The sequence below is a fragment of the Solanum dulcamara genome, chromosome 5, assembly GCF_947179165.1.
Source record: "Solanum dulcamara chromosome 5, daSolDulc1.2, whole genome shotgun sequence".
NCBI classification, from domain to species: domain Eukaryota; kingdom Viridiplantae; phylum Streptophyta; class Magnoliopsida; order Solanales; family Solanaceae; genus Solanum; species Solanum dulcamara.
This window is the reverse complement of record NC_077241.1, coordinates 39,753,289-39,769,339: the sequence shown is the minus strand read 5'-3', so window position 1 is coordinate 39,769,339 and position 16,051 is coordinate 39,753,289.

The following is a 16,051-nucleotide window of genomic DNA, read 5'->3' as shown; positions in this document are numbered from 1 at the left end:
TTTGATTTGTTATTTATCTCATGACTGTGGTAGAAGCCTTAGTTAGTGTTATGTAAAAAAAATCAGTTTTGAAGCTGATTTCTTTTAGTGGTGGATCGACTAGGTTGAGTTTCTCCATTGTGAGTGGTTATGGAGAAACTCCCCATGCCTTTTCCTTGGTGGTTGTGTTATGAGTTTGTGGTCGGGAGAGTTAGTTGTTACTTTTAGTCCCTCTTACCATTGATTTTGTTGTGGTGCTGACCCTTGTCAGATAGGTGGCTAGACCATCTTTGTTAGTTATAGTAGTGGTAATACTAGAGGATCTAGTTGCCTTCGAGGTCCTCCTTAGTTTCATGATGTCCCATTAGTTTAGTGGTTGACTCCTTTTATCATTGTGCATAACTTGCTATAATTTGATTAGCATTTCTCTTCTACCATTGTGGCTTTCTTAGCTTAGATAGCTATCTTCATTGCTTGACATTCTTTGGTTAAATATTAAGAATGTGAAGTTAAGGATTGCTCTTTTACCTACTAGGTTGGTTTCTTAGTTGCAGTCTTGGTGTTTGGGTTTAATGGTAGTTGGGAGAATTGTGGTTGTTGGAGTTATTAGTATGGTATTATAGCCTTCTATGGTGTGAAAATCTAAGTTGGCTGCCTCTTCCCTTTTGCCTTATTCTTATTCTCGATCGTGATGTGGTAGCTCATTCATTCAATCTTTTGAAATCACCCCTTTTAAGGGTTTTGGTGCAACTATGAATAGTTTTGAGTTTTGGAAATATGATTTATCGTTATGGCTTATTATGGCTATTGTCAATTCTCAGTGGTTTTTTTGGTAGCTCTCAAGGCTTGGTTTCCACTTGGATTTGGGGCAGTGGTGTTCATTGTTGGTTTCAGAGGTAGCCTAACTTGAAGGATGGAAAGTTGGTTAGAAGGTTTATCTACAAGATGGATTCAAAGTAATTCGTAGAATCTATGATTTTGAATTTGTTTAGGATGTGGCATCTTTGGTAGATTATGGTTCTTGTGAGTAGGATTTAATACTCTCAGACCATTACTGATTAGATTTACACGTTTGTGCGCCATGCACCGGCTTGGTATTCCTTGACTAGGATGGTTGGCTAAGATTTGAGATGGTAGAGTAGTTTGTGGGTACATAGTGCTAGTTTTTTGAAAGTTCCTATTATAGGTGTAAGCCATTGGAGATAGACTCTGTATAGCCTAGTCATTTATGCGATAATCATCCTTTGTAGTAGAGCGTTCAGTTCTAAAGGTGAGTTTTATCTTGGGTAGTTAGTTTTTGACTTTATATTGGATTTTGGGGCTTTGCCATGGCCTGATTCCCATATTTGGTTTGTTTTCATCCCTGGAGGTTTAGTTAAGGTATGTAACTCTTCAAAATTGTATTTGTTGGTTCTATAAGCAAGTTCCAAATGGTGTTGGAGGTATTCAGGATAGTTAAGGATAGGTAGAACCCCCTTAGTGGCTAGAAGAAGGTAGAGCTGGAAGCTTAAGGAAAGTATACTGAATTATGATTTGATGTTCATCTGTGAAGGTCATGTGTTATTTATTTTAATGGGTTTGGTGTATTTTGGGTTTTCCTTTGATGAATCTAGTGTTTTGGTCATGTTCAGGCTAATTGAGTGAGAATTGGAGCCCAAAAAGGAACTGGAGGAGTTTTTGGAGTTAGAAGTGAATTTGAGAATTTTCCTCTTATCTTGAATTTCATGATGGAGTTGTTCGACCCGAGAGGGTGTCTGAAAGTCTTGCGGGGTATACCGTCCCAGTACCATCATCATTTCATTCTTTTATGCTATAACTACCGTTCTACTTTTACAAACGAAAGTCCTTTTCAGTAGTGGATATTGTAATGACCCTGCAGATCATTTCCTTTGCTTTTTTGATCTTTTCAGGGTTTAGAACTTTCTTGTAGTGACCCCAAGTCATTTTTGACTTGCTGGCATGGACAGTTTGGTCGATTGGTCATTCATTTGAGTTTTATGCTCGTTTCTCTATTTTGAAGCTCTTAGAGTTTGAATGGTTGACTTCAGTCCAAACTATAGGAAAGGACCTTAGAATTGAATTGTGATGGTTTCATAAGCTCCAAAATGGTCAATATAGGCTAACAGCATGTTCAGCTCTAGTCATGAGGCTTTCGATGCGAGTTTGAGCCATTAGGTGTTTTAGCCTTTAACCTTTAGCCTAAGTTTGACTTTGCTAGGATTCAAATTTTTTCAGCACAGATAGATCCAGAGTGTCAATTTTAAACTAGAAAGATGAGGCTTTCGATCTCATTCCGAGCCTCCAAGTGGATTTGGCTTAAAATGACACTTGGGTGTGGGACCCACTTTTTATCGAGATGACCTCAGATGCAACTTTTGAGTGCACTGTTGAGTTAAGAATATTGAATAATATAGGGTTGCATAGTTCATTTGCTCGCACGCAGTTTTGAATGAATTATGCGCACTCCTTCTAGGCTTTTTCGAAGATCAAGTTTGAGCTGGTGCAAGCACCATTGACCATCGCGTTTGTGATATCCAGGGGCCACAACGCGATGGATATTTCCCTAGGTCTTCCCATTTGCGAGGCTCATCATTACAATCAGAGGTCCTGGCTCAATGGCCTTCTCATTCGTAAGGCTTTTCTCAGCAATCGTCGTGACCCTTTTTCACAAGGGCAAAGATTGTGAGCCTTGGGCTCTGTAATCGCATTGGGTTGATGGGACTGCTCTTTTAAATAAGGCCTTTCATACACCATCCCAACCATAATTTAGTATTTTTATGAATTTTGGAGCTAGGGAGCTCTAATTCGAGTGATTCCAAGTGCTAGTTTTTGTGAAGTTTATTTCTATGTGTGGGAGTCTTTAGGGAGCTTTGACAAGCATCGTATTGAGGTATTTTCATGCTTGAAGGGAAAAAACTCTTTCTTCCTTTAAAGATTTTTTGGTGAATTTATGCATGAGCTATTTTCCCTCATTTCTGAGCATCAAATGCCGTCCCATTTTGGGATACAAGCTTAATGAGTCATTTAGAACCTTTTTGTGGAGTTGATTTTAGGATTCCCAGCGTAGATCCCACAATTCTTTTTAGATCCAATTTTTCATCCATCTCTGAAAAAAAGTGATTTCGGTGTCAAAGTGTTCATTGACATCGTTAATCAATATTTTGATAGCATGATGGCAATTGGAGGTGATTCAGAGGAGGACAGCATTAATTTGGTGGATTCACAGCGCACGTGGTCGGCATTGAGGTAGGATACGATCTCCCACTTTGATAGAGCTTTATTAGATATTGTTTACTATAAATATTGCATATGATATAGGTTTGTATTTACCGAGATTAGAGTTCTCATCCTTCCATTCTATTTTCTGGATTCCCATTAAGCCTTAGACTCCAATAGTCTCGTGAGATCCTTAATTCAGGCCATGGGCCTTGGTTATGGTGTTTCCTTAGAATTATTATCCTCTGTAGGATTGGTATTGATGGCCTTTGTCTAGGTTTCAGACTAAGATGCTTCAGTTTGTGTTTTATTGCCCTTAGAGCTAGGCGTAGCTTCTAGTAGGGCTTATATAGGGTGTTGTACCTTTGTGCTAGTGACTGAGACCTTAGAGGCTAGTTTTAGACATAGGTTGTTCTTAGTGGTGCTCATTTGCGAGTTGGTATGGCATATTTTTGGGTAAGGCATCGATCTTAGAGATATTTTCTCCACTTGCCTAGTTTGGGGCCGTTCCTGATTACTTCACCTTTTGTTTAGCAATAGGCTTGTGATTACATTATATCTATTATCGATTGTTGGCAGGAGGCCATATTCGAGGAGTGATTGGATCCCAGGTTAGTTCCTTATCGTAGATAGTATGGTATGACTCGATGTTACCTTTTGGACTGTGTATATCTTGTTTGGATGCTGGTGATGGCATGCTTGAATTGTTTGAGCACTTTCATATATTTTGGGGTACGATCTCGATTTATTCATGAAGTTTTACTACTATGTTTTAGAATGTTTTCTCATGCTTTTACCATTTTTGAAACTAGTTTTTAACAGGAGTCGTACCACATAGATTACTTGGTCACTAGTCTGGAGACGTATAAGATATCAAGAACTTACTCTTTTTTATATTGACTGTCTTAGAGGAATCAAGGATGCACTAATATTTGATTGATATTTGTCGCGGCATCACCCTTTTTCTACTTTGGCTGCATCTGTGATGCCTTTAGCCTATACTTGACTATCCGGTGCAGCGTCTCCATTTTCTACATCACCTTGGCTACTCACTCTCAAGTACTACTATGGGGATGCTATATATTTATATAAGACCTAGTTTAGGCCCATGAAGTGTATATGGACTTCCCACGTCCCTTATGGGCCCCTCTGGCCGGTGTACCACTGAACTGGATGAGGGAGCTATATAGGTCCCACCTAGCAGGCCAAGGGCCGGGGTGGGTCTATACACTTGTATTGATGATATGTCAGAGCCACCAACGATATTACTTGTTTTACTACAAACTTGTATTCATTAGCATAGACTTTCACTAGTATACATGTTTGTTGGTTAGTCCACCAATTTTATGGGGCCTCTTACTTTGTTTTACCTTCCAAGGGTATGGGTGTCTGATCGGTTATTATTTGATTATAGTTGAACCTTCTCTATTATATTTGTAGTTGGTCTACAGGGTGTCTTAGTCTAGAGATGTTGTTGGTATTTACCTGCTAGGTTCAGTTGGATTAATCCTTAGGTGACTATGTGATTAGCAGTGGCAGTCAATATTTCGTTCTTTATAAGTTGACTTCTTTAGTGCCTTTTTATTGTAAATAGGTTGTTGGTTTGTACTTTTAGTTGTGTTTCTTGACTCTGCTCTTTTATCTATGTATCCTATCTCTTTGCCTTATTTCTTGTACTACCTTGTATTCGCTTCTGGTTATTTACTTGTGTTGTATTTACCTATTTATATTTTATTTATACTTGCTTTATTTATGGAACTCATTCGGCCTATGCCTACTGACTAACATTTTTTTGGTACTCATTCTACATTTCTGCACCATGTAGATCATAGGAAAGGTTATCGCTGGTTATTTGGACTTGGTGTGGAGGTGTTTGCATTTGTAGATTGGGTGATCTCCTAGCATCCGGATTTGCCAATTTCCATCTATTTTGGGATAGGACTAGTCTTTACTTACTGTCGAGATTGCATGTACCTATTTGGTATTTGTAAAAGCCTTGTACTCTTATTTTATTTAAATGCTCGATTATTGACTGATATCAGGTCTTGGGGTGGTTCCTTGTAGATATATTACCGTTGCTCAATTTCTTCTTCTTACTATTATATTTTTTCTTTCTTCTTTTGACTATCTTCCGCTTTATAGCTCGTTGCTTCTAGCTCCAGGCTATATGTTAGGCTTACCTAGTGGTGGGTTAGACTTGGTGTCATCAAGACTTGAGAAATCGGGTTGTGACACATGAGTACCAAAGCAATAGGTACCCAGTAGGCATCATAGGCTGACAGAGCTTGGAAAGTAAAATCAATATGAAAAGAAGGAATATAATAGATTCGAGGTCAGGAACGGAAGTCTAAATCAAAGTAATGAAATGAACACAAGTGTTTAAAATATCCTAACTAAAGTAAACTACAAACTAACTACACCTAGCTGGACCCTTATAAGCCCAAAAGGTATACTCGTGCACAAGTTTAAATAAAAACCCAAATGGACCACCATAAGCTTTCTGAATACACAAAATAGCTATAACTACCAAGAACTGAATCTTAGAACCTAGACCAGAGAATGCTGAACCAAAACCTCAAATAGGGCCTGAAGAATACAAAAGTACAGAGGTAGGACCTTAAAACTGATGCTCTTCAAGAGTACAAGTGTGGTTGAGGCCAGACCTTGAATCTGGATGCCCGGTAAAAGTATCAATATAGCTGCTAAAAGTTCTCTTGTTGGTATATAGTCACAAATCTCCATGGAAAGTCATCCACTCCTGTCACGACCCGCACTAGGGACAAGCTGTGACATGGTGACCGAGAACCCGAAGGATCCCAACCAAGACTCTTAGAATACATTGAATTCATAAGGCAAGATAAAATATAATAAAAACAAGTTGAAGAATAATCTCAGACATGGAAGTCTAGAAATGAAAACAAAATCTCAAGTCCTATGTCCAAACGAACTACATCAACTCTTATGTATAAACATGCCTTTATCATGCTAACATAGGTGGGGGCATAGAACAAGCCACTAGCTTCCCCAAACAAGAAAGAAATGTCTCAAAATAGCAACATAGTCTAGAGGTCGCAAGAAAAGAAATAAGATCGATAGGTAGTCCCTGAAGTATGAGGACTTACCAAATCAAGTGAATAAGTCTTATATCTAGCCACAAGATTATGTAGGGTGATCGCCGAGCCTACATTATAACAAAATATAGGCAAACAAAAGTTTGCATGATTACTTTGAATGTACTAAGTATGTGAGCAATGCAGTACATGACATAAAATCAATGATATATGATAAGGCTAAAGCACATAATAAATAAAACATTTATACGTGGTAATGAATCAAGAGTAAGGCTATTTTCATTTAAAACCATAATGAAATGTTATGAGGAGAACTTATACAATGCATGGATAGTCATGACTCATAATGAAGAATTATAAAAGGGGTTGCAAGTTCATAAGTAGTAGCAAGGATCTTAAATTACATTAAGAGACATAAACCATGGGTGAGAGAACATAATTTACTTGTGAGATACATATTAACCATAGTACAAAATAGCTTAAACATTGACACAAAGGGGCCTTGTACCTTTGTGACAGCGACCATTGATAGACATAAATCATGTGAGCTATTACATGGAGTCCACATGTTAGAAGAAAGGGAGAAACTACTTACCAAGGTAGACTCTGTCATGCCTAAGTGGATCCACTAATCTATATTTGAGGATCAAAGGAATCGAGCCTCAAAGGAATCGAGCCTCTCCTACGGGTGATCCTTTAAACAACGGTGGCACGTAGTTATGGGATAATGGGATCTTACAACAGGTCTCTTATGTCAAGTACGAGAGAGAATGCCCATCCCAAGGTCCACTCGGTGCTAGGTAAACTCTCAATGTAATAGAGAAACCATAAGACATAAATTCAACATTATGTGGGAGGGGCCATATCTACTACCCATCTACTCTTCAGAAGAACATACTCATAGAATAGATCCTTAACTTTATCTCATGTAATGTGAGCGTAGACATTTTATCATTACATATCTTTATTTGTAAAACATTTTTCGGGCCTTAAATCACCCTATCATTAACTTTCTTGAACATTATAAAATCATCATTCATAAAACTTATTTGCAAAAAGCACATTTAAACTCATTCGTAGACCTTGTCAAACATTAATAAAGCTTTCATTGAATATATCTTGGAACTCAAGATCATAGCTTATACTTGTAACTTAGGTGAAGCATGCATATATAATATATTTTACTTGACATCATGGTATTTTATAGAAAACATGCATGATCATATACTTTATATCAACCCATATGTATTTCATGAAGATGACATCAATTCTAAGCAACATTGAACGTATCCATAATTTATATCATGAACCTAAAGATCAATGTAGGAAATTTATATAAAACTCATTAAAATCATCATTTATAATCTTCACCAAACTTTCTTAAGTCTCAAACATCATTTATAACAGCCTTCATTGAAAAACCCTTTGAAACTAATCATAATTCATGAAAATCACCATTGAAAATTGCATTATGCATGGTCATTCCTAATCCAACTTGAAATCATGTAATAAATATAGAATCATACTTATAAAGATCATTTATAACAAGTAAAAATGAAATTAAAATAGCCCAATGCAATTTATCAAAACTAGGGTTAGAAACCAAAGAAATCTGAGATTTTTGATGAAAATCTTGGGATTGCATGGGTGAAAGGAACCCATGGATCAATCCCCACATACATCGATGAATTCTATCCTTCAACTTGAAAAAGGGGAGTTGATCTTGAAGAAACACTTGCAAATTTCTTGATGATGAAGAAGACCTTTGAGAGGGGTCTTGGGAGAGAAAACTTGTGGTTTTGAGAGTTAATAAGAGAGTGAGAGTTTGGGAATACTTATGGTAATCAATAGTTGAGAACCTAGTCCTAAAAACGTCTACATACATTAAGGAACTTATAGGAAAAAGATGAAACAACCCCTCATAAAACCTGATTAGAAGACCCTACAAATCTATTTTTACGAGTCGTCAAAAGGTTTATGGGTCGTAGACCCAATTTTTCCTAGAAACCCTTGAAAAATACAGAAAAAATAAGCCTTTGATCTTCCTTTATAACTCATCTTTATGAGTCATAAACATTTCTACGATTCATAGCTTTTTCCTACAAGTCGTGACTCAAGATCCTAAAATTTCTGATCTGAGAGTCTATGGTAAAACGGTCATATCATTTTATGCAAAAATCCAAATGAGGCACACTTGATGTCATTGGAAAAAAGGCACCAAGGCCTTTAATTTGGTAGTTCATGGTCCACCTAATTTTTTATATTCTAGGATATATGATCTTCTAAAGTTGGCCCAAGTAAAATCTTTCACCAAAAGTCAATCGGTAAGAAACTTTCAACTCGACTTTGTGCTAGAGGATTCTTGTGACCTTAAAACATCTCCAAATCTATTCCTACAATGACTAATTGACCTTAACATCTGTGCACAATTGAGAATTACCTAGTTTAACATTACGGATATCCCTCTATGGATCGTCATTTTCTCCATGGGTCGTTCACCAAAATCATAAACCAAGGTTCATGAAACATTAGATACAGGAAAGCACCTTTGGCTTCTACGACTCACCCTTATGAGTCGTACAAATGACTCATCAACTTCCCCTTCATTTAGTCAAAAATGAACTCAGGACCCAATCCTATGAGTCCATCTAAGACTCGTCAAACTTTTTATGACTCGTCCTATTGAGTCGTTTCAAAAGTACTGAGGCTTGTTAGTTTTTAAAAATCAAACATTGACCCTACGATTCATTTGTATAAGTTGTCAACTCTCTTACGGGTCATAACTCTACATATAGACCTTCCTTACTGTTAACCAATTTTCATGTCCTTAATGCCAATCCTACGACTCTAACCTATGATCCATAGAATTCTCTATGAGTCGTAGGTTGACTCATGGGAATTGGCACAATCCAAATTTTTCCCATATCTCCCCCTTGGGAATATTTTATCCTCGAATGAGATTCAACTAGTATAGAACGGACACAGAAGAGGATTGGCAATCCATCATGAATGTAATAACACATCAAAATACATAGAACATGATATTTTCATCTTTCATATAAAACATAGCTTAAAATCAACTTCATGAGCATGCGTGCATGTTAAAACATGAGAATTATGAAAACTCAAAAATTCATGTGTATGGACAAGAAAAACTAACACTTCAACTAGCGTAGAAACGCAAACACTCGGGTTATCAAGTGAATCATGGAACAAATCCATACAAACTATTATCATAATCAAAGGGAACTCATAAAATTTCGGATGAAGCAGCCCAAACCATCTCCCTTCCTCTTCTAGTAGCCACCGTATAATCTCTCATCTTATGCCCCATATCACTACACTTGTAGCAATCCTCTTTACCTTCTATGAATTCTCCTTGGTGGATCCTACCACACCAATTACAATGGGGAAAGGAACATTCCTCCTTGTTAGTCCAAGATATTGGGGCAATAACAAAAGATGAACCACTATCAGTCCGCGCCCTTTTGAAGTCCCTAGATTTCTCCCTTAGCTTTTTATCTTCTATTTGTTATGCATATGACATGAGTCGGGAGATATCCATCTCCCTTATAAATATCGTTGTCTTACACTCTTTGGACATCAAGTCCGAATCTCCCAAAATAAACTTGCTCATCCAAGCTCTAGGGTCGGCTACCATAAAAAAAGCATACTTTGACAATTGGGTGAACTTAAGGGCATACTCCTTCAAACTTATATTTCCTTACTTAAGGTTAATTAACTCTTCTATCTTGGCCTTCCACAACTCCAATGGGAAAAAGAGATCAATAAACACTCTCTTGAATTCTTCCTAATTAACGGTATACGCCTCCTTATGCATCTCACTCTTCCATTGATCAAACCAAATCCTAATAACACCTTTCAATTAATAAGTAGCCAACTCTGCCTTCTCCTCCGATAATAGTCCTATGATATCCACAATATTATATACTTTATCAACAAACTCTTGGGGATCTTCAATTACGTTTGAACCATGGAATTTGGTTCATTCTTGAAAAATCCCTCACTCTAGAAGCCGGAGTAGAAGCATTAGGAAGAGAAAAAACTCCTTGGTTAGCCACAACATGAGATAGAATAGTGATAGCAGTCTGAATCTTTGCATTGGTCACTTGGTCGGGAAGGAGACCATTAGCTTGAGGGACTTGTCTTCTTGGAGGTTTTCCTAAAAATCGCAAGGACCAATTATTAAGAAAAGAACCTTATGGAACAAACCTATCACATGACATATATCATGAAAGAAGTGAAACATTTTCCTAAAAGCCTCATTGCCTTATATTCATAGATATGGCACACTTCACACCGATGAACAAGACTCTACTCAACGCGGCATGTTAGAGATCCTAGGACACTTGAACCTTTTACTCTGATACCAAATTTTTCATGACCTAGACTAGGGCCTAGGCATGACATGCAGATCGAGAACCCGAAGGATCCCAACCAAGCCTCTTAGAATGCGTTACATTCATAAGGTAATATAAAACATAATAAAAACAAGCGGAAGAATAATATCAAACATGGAAGTCTAGAAATGAAAATGAAATCACAAGTCATATGTCCAAATGGACTACATCTACTCTTATATCTAAATATGCCTCTATCATACTAACATAGGTGGGGGCATAGAACAAGTCACTAGCTCCCCCAAACAGGAAAGAAATGTCTCAAACTAGCAACATAATATAGAGGTAGCAAGAAAAGAAATAAGCTCGATAGGTAGTCTCTGAAGCATGAGGACTTACCAAATCAAGTGAACAAATCTTCTATCTAGCCACGAAAGTGTGTATGGTGATCGTTGAGCCCTGCATTATAACACAATGTAAGTAAATAAAAGTATGCATTAGTACTTTGAGTGTACAAAGTATGTGAGCAATGCAATACATGACATAAAAGCAATAACATATGATCAAGGTAATAACACATAACAAGAAAACCATTTATACGTGGTAATGAATCAAGAGTAAGGCTATTGTCATTTAAAAAAGTAATGAAATCTTATTAAAAGAACTTATACAATGCATGGATAGTCATGAGTCATAATGAGGAATCATAAAAGAGCTTGCAAGTTCATAAGTAGTAGCAACAATCTTAAATTACATTGAGAGACATAAACCATGGGTGAGAGAACATACTTTACTTGTGAGAGACATATTATCCATAGTAAGTAACACCTTAAACATTTACATAAAGGGACCTTGTACCTTTGTGAGAGCGACCGTATTGGACATATACCATGTGAGCTATAACATGGAGTCTCGATGTTACCCCTACACTAAAAGAAAGGGGGAGACTACTTGCCAAGGTAGACTCCAACATGCCTAAGTGGATCCACTAAGATATATTAGAGGATCGATCCTCACTTATGAGTGACCCTCAAAGAAATCAAGCCTCTCCTACAGTTGATCCTTTAAACAGTGGAAGCACATAGTTATGGGACAATGGGATCTTACAACACGTCTCTTTTGTTAAATACGAGAGTGAATGCCCATCCCAAGGACCACTCAGTGATAGGTAAACTCTCAATGGAATAGACAAACCATAAAACATAAAGTCAACATCATGTGGGAGGGGCCATATCTACTACCCATCTACTTTTCATAAGAACATAATCATAGAATAGCTCCTTAACTTTATCTCATGTAATGTGAGCGTAGACCTTTTATCATTACATATCTTTATTCGTAAAATATTTTTAGGGCCTTAAATCACCCTATCATTAAATTGCTTGAACATTATAAAATTATCATTCATAAAACATATTTGAAAAAAGCACTTTTAAACTCATTCGTAGACCTTGTCAAACATTCATAAAGCTTTCATTGAATATATCTTGGAACTCAAGATCATAGCTTATACTTGTAACTTAGGTGAAGCATGCATATATGATAGATTTTACTTGACATCATGGAATTTTATGGAAAACATGCATGACCATATATTTTATATCAACCCACACGTATTTTATGAAGATGACATCAATTCTAAGTAACATTGAAAGTACCCATAATTCATATCATGAACCTAAAGATCAATGTAGGAAATTTATAGAAAACTCATTGAAATCATCATTTATAATCTTCACCAAGCTTCTTTAAGTCGCAAACATCATTTATAAAAGCCTTCATCGAAAAACCCTTTGAAACTAATCATAATTCTTGAAAATGACCCATGAAAATAGCATTATGCATGGGAATTCATAATCAAACTTGAAAGTATGTAATAAATGTAGAATTATGCTTATAATGATCATTGATAAAAAGTAAAAATAAAATTAAAACAACTCAATGCAATTTATCAAAACTAGGGTTAGAAATTAATGAAATCTAAGGAGATTTATGAGGAAATTCTTGGGACTCCATAGGTGAAAGGAACCCCTGGATCAATCCCCACATACCTCGATGAATTCTAGCCTTGAGTTTGTAAAGGGTACTAGATCTTGAAGAAACCCTAGCAAAATTCTCAATGATGCAAAAGACCTTTGAGAGGGGTCTTGGGAAAGAAAACTTGTGGTTTCTGAGAGTTAATAAGAGAATGAGACTTTAGGAATAATTAGGGTACTCAATCGTAGAGAACCTAGTCCCAAACATGTCCACATACATTAAGGGACTTATAGGAAAAATACAAAACAACCCTTCATAAAACCTGATCGAAAGACCCTATGAATCACTATTCATGAGTCGTCAAAATATTTATGGGTCGTAAACCCAATTCGTTCTTGCAACCCCTGAAAAGTAATGAAACATAATCCTTTGGTATTCCTTTACGACTCATCCTTACAAGTCATAAATATTTCTATGATTCATAGCTTTTATCTACGAGTCATAACTCAAAATCTTTAAATTTTTAATCTGGCAGTCTGTTAAAATAGTCATAACTTTTTACTCAGAACTCCAAATGAGGTAAAGTTGGTGGTGTTGCAAAGAGGAATCAAAGGCCTTTAATTTTATAGATCACGGGCTACATAATTTTGTATATTATAGTAGATATGATCTTCTAAAATTGACTCAAGTAGAATATTTTACCAAAACTCTACGGGTAAGGAAGTTTTCAACTAGACTTTGTGCTAGAGGATTCTTGGGACCTTATAATATCTCCATATCTATTCCTACACTGAATAATTGACCTTAACATATATGCGCAATTAACAATCACCCAATATGACCTTACAGATGGCCCTCTATGAATCGTCATTTCCTCCAAGGGTCCTATACCTAAATCGTAAATCAAGGTGCATGAAACATTAGCTATTAGAAAGCACCTTTGGCTTCTACAACTCTCCTAATTCCCCCTTCACTTAGACAAAAATAAACTCAGGACCCAATCCTACGAGTTCATCTACAATTCGCCAAACTTTCTTTGACTCATCCTATTGAGTAATTTCAAAAGTACCAAGGCTTATTATTTTTCATAAATCAGATATTGACCCTAAAACTCTTCTACGATTCGTCAACTCTCTTATGGCTCGAACTCGACTTTTTGATGTTTCTTACACGTAACCAAATTTTCAGTCCTCAGTGACAATCCTACAACTTTATCCTCCAATCCATAGAATCATCTACGAATCATAGGTGGACTCGTAGGAACTGGCACAGTCCAAATATTTTCCAAATATCCCTTGTTTCAACTTTTCAACTTCCATAGTCTTACAACACCTAGCCTAATCAGTAAAACCATCTAGGTTGAACCCAAAACCAATTTTGAATCACAGAACATAACTCTGTGTCATCATTGAAACTCGCAAAGCCGTAGAATTGAGGGAGTAAGAATAGAATATTGTTGAAGAAAATGTAATGCCTAGCTAAGGGTCAAACTGCCAGACTTAAGTCATCTACATTAGTCTACAAGAATATAAGTTGGCAAAATTTATATTCGGGGCAAACCTAAGGCCTATTGGGTCTGAATCATGCATTCCTAATTCAAGCACTAGTCAACCTAAACTAAGGCCAACATGCTTTAAATAAACAGGAAACCAAGTATTCAATATACCACAAGGCATGGATGATCAATAAAGGAAAGTAGCATCCTCCCTAATACCCGGTAAATCCCCGAAATAGGCCTAAAACATGATTTCTAAATGCCTAAGCATGATTCAATATCTACCTAAACCAAATTCTAGCTAATCAACAAGAATTCACATTCCCAAGATCAATCTAAAGAGGGGGAAGTCGTAACCTACCTGCAGGCCGATCACACGCGGTCTAAAATCATAGAATTGGAGCTTTCCCCTTCCGTATAGCACTGAATGCTACCATGCTATTAAATATAGTACACAACATTAATGTAATTTTTTATCACTTAAATTACAAAAAATCAAAGAAGTTCCAAGTTTAGAGTCAAAAAATCAGAATGTGGAACCCGCTCCAATAATTCTGTAATTGAATTCGTAAAGAGGTCCTAATTAACTCCCTGAACTTGTGTTCCAAATTGGAACACAATTTGGGGCTCAGAACAGCCCAAAGATGATCATGCAATAATTTCACAAATTTAAACTCAAAACCCATAATTTGCAATAGCTAAAACACTGCAAATACTTCAACCAAAGTTCTTTTGGCACCTTCCAACTGGTCACCCATGTAGCCATAAAGTTTTTGAACGCATAGGACTTGAAATCATCCAAATTAAACTATGAGGGTTGATCGCATGGTCTTTTATTTAAAGAGACAGGCCACGAACGACCTTCATGAACATGGCTTAAGTGGCTCACAAACACGGAGGTCTCAATGATTCACCTTTGCGAATGTGAAGGGGCCTCTATGAATGTGAAAGGCAACCTAATAACCCTCAACAAACATGGAAAGGGTCACGTAAATGTGGAGACCAATTTGCTTGGCTTTCGCGAATGCGGCCCTCTACCAGCAAATGCAGAGGGACAAAATGCCTTGCACAAGCAATATGGCAACATGGAGTTTTATGCATAGTCTAAGTCTCCAATAGGGTGCTCGAGATTCATTCAAAATCTCATCCATCCAAAAAAGATATGGTACTCCACTAAATTCAACGTTCCAAACCCAATAGCGCATTCGAAATTTCCATATGAGTTTATTTTAATGAAAAATGGGTCCCACATCAAAATATCATTTTTAGCCAAATTCCACAATGGGCCTCAAGATTAGATCGAAAGCCTCGAGAAGTGAACAAAAGGTCATTCTAGAATAAACTTGACATTTTGGAACTAACCGTATTCACAAAATGTTCATCTAAGCACGTTTTCCAAGAATGTTGACAAAAGTCAACCTTAAGATAAATTTCAAAGTTTAAAATGTGAAATAGCCCCAAACTCATACCGAATGCCTCGACATCTGTGCCTACTATGCTACTTGTCTAATTTGGCCATTCCAGAGATGATGAAACCACTAGAATTCAGTTCTAAGGTTGTTTAACTAATGCTAAGACTAAAGTTAACTATTTAAGTTTCAAAAGCTCTAAAATAGGTATACAGGCCTAAAACTCAAATGAACAACCAGACAACTGAACAGTCAGTGCTAGCAAGTCATAAATAACTTAGGGCCACTATAAGAATGCTCTAAATTATGAAATGAGGGTATTAAGGCAAAAATGAACTGGAGGGTCATTACAACATTCACTACTAAAAAGGACTTTCGTTAACGAAACTAAGAGTCAAGAAGAACCTGAAGGCTCAAATAAGTCGGGGAACTACTCGCACCTCTCCTACTCATACTCCTAGGAAGCCTCCTCGACTAGATTATGCCTCCAACTAAATATAATAATAGCTATGGATCTTGACTTCCTAACATCTCTTTCTAGAA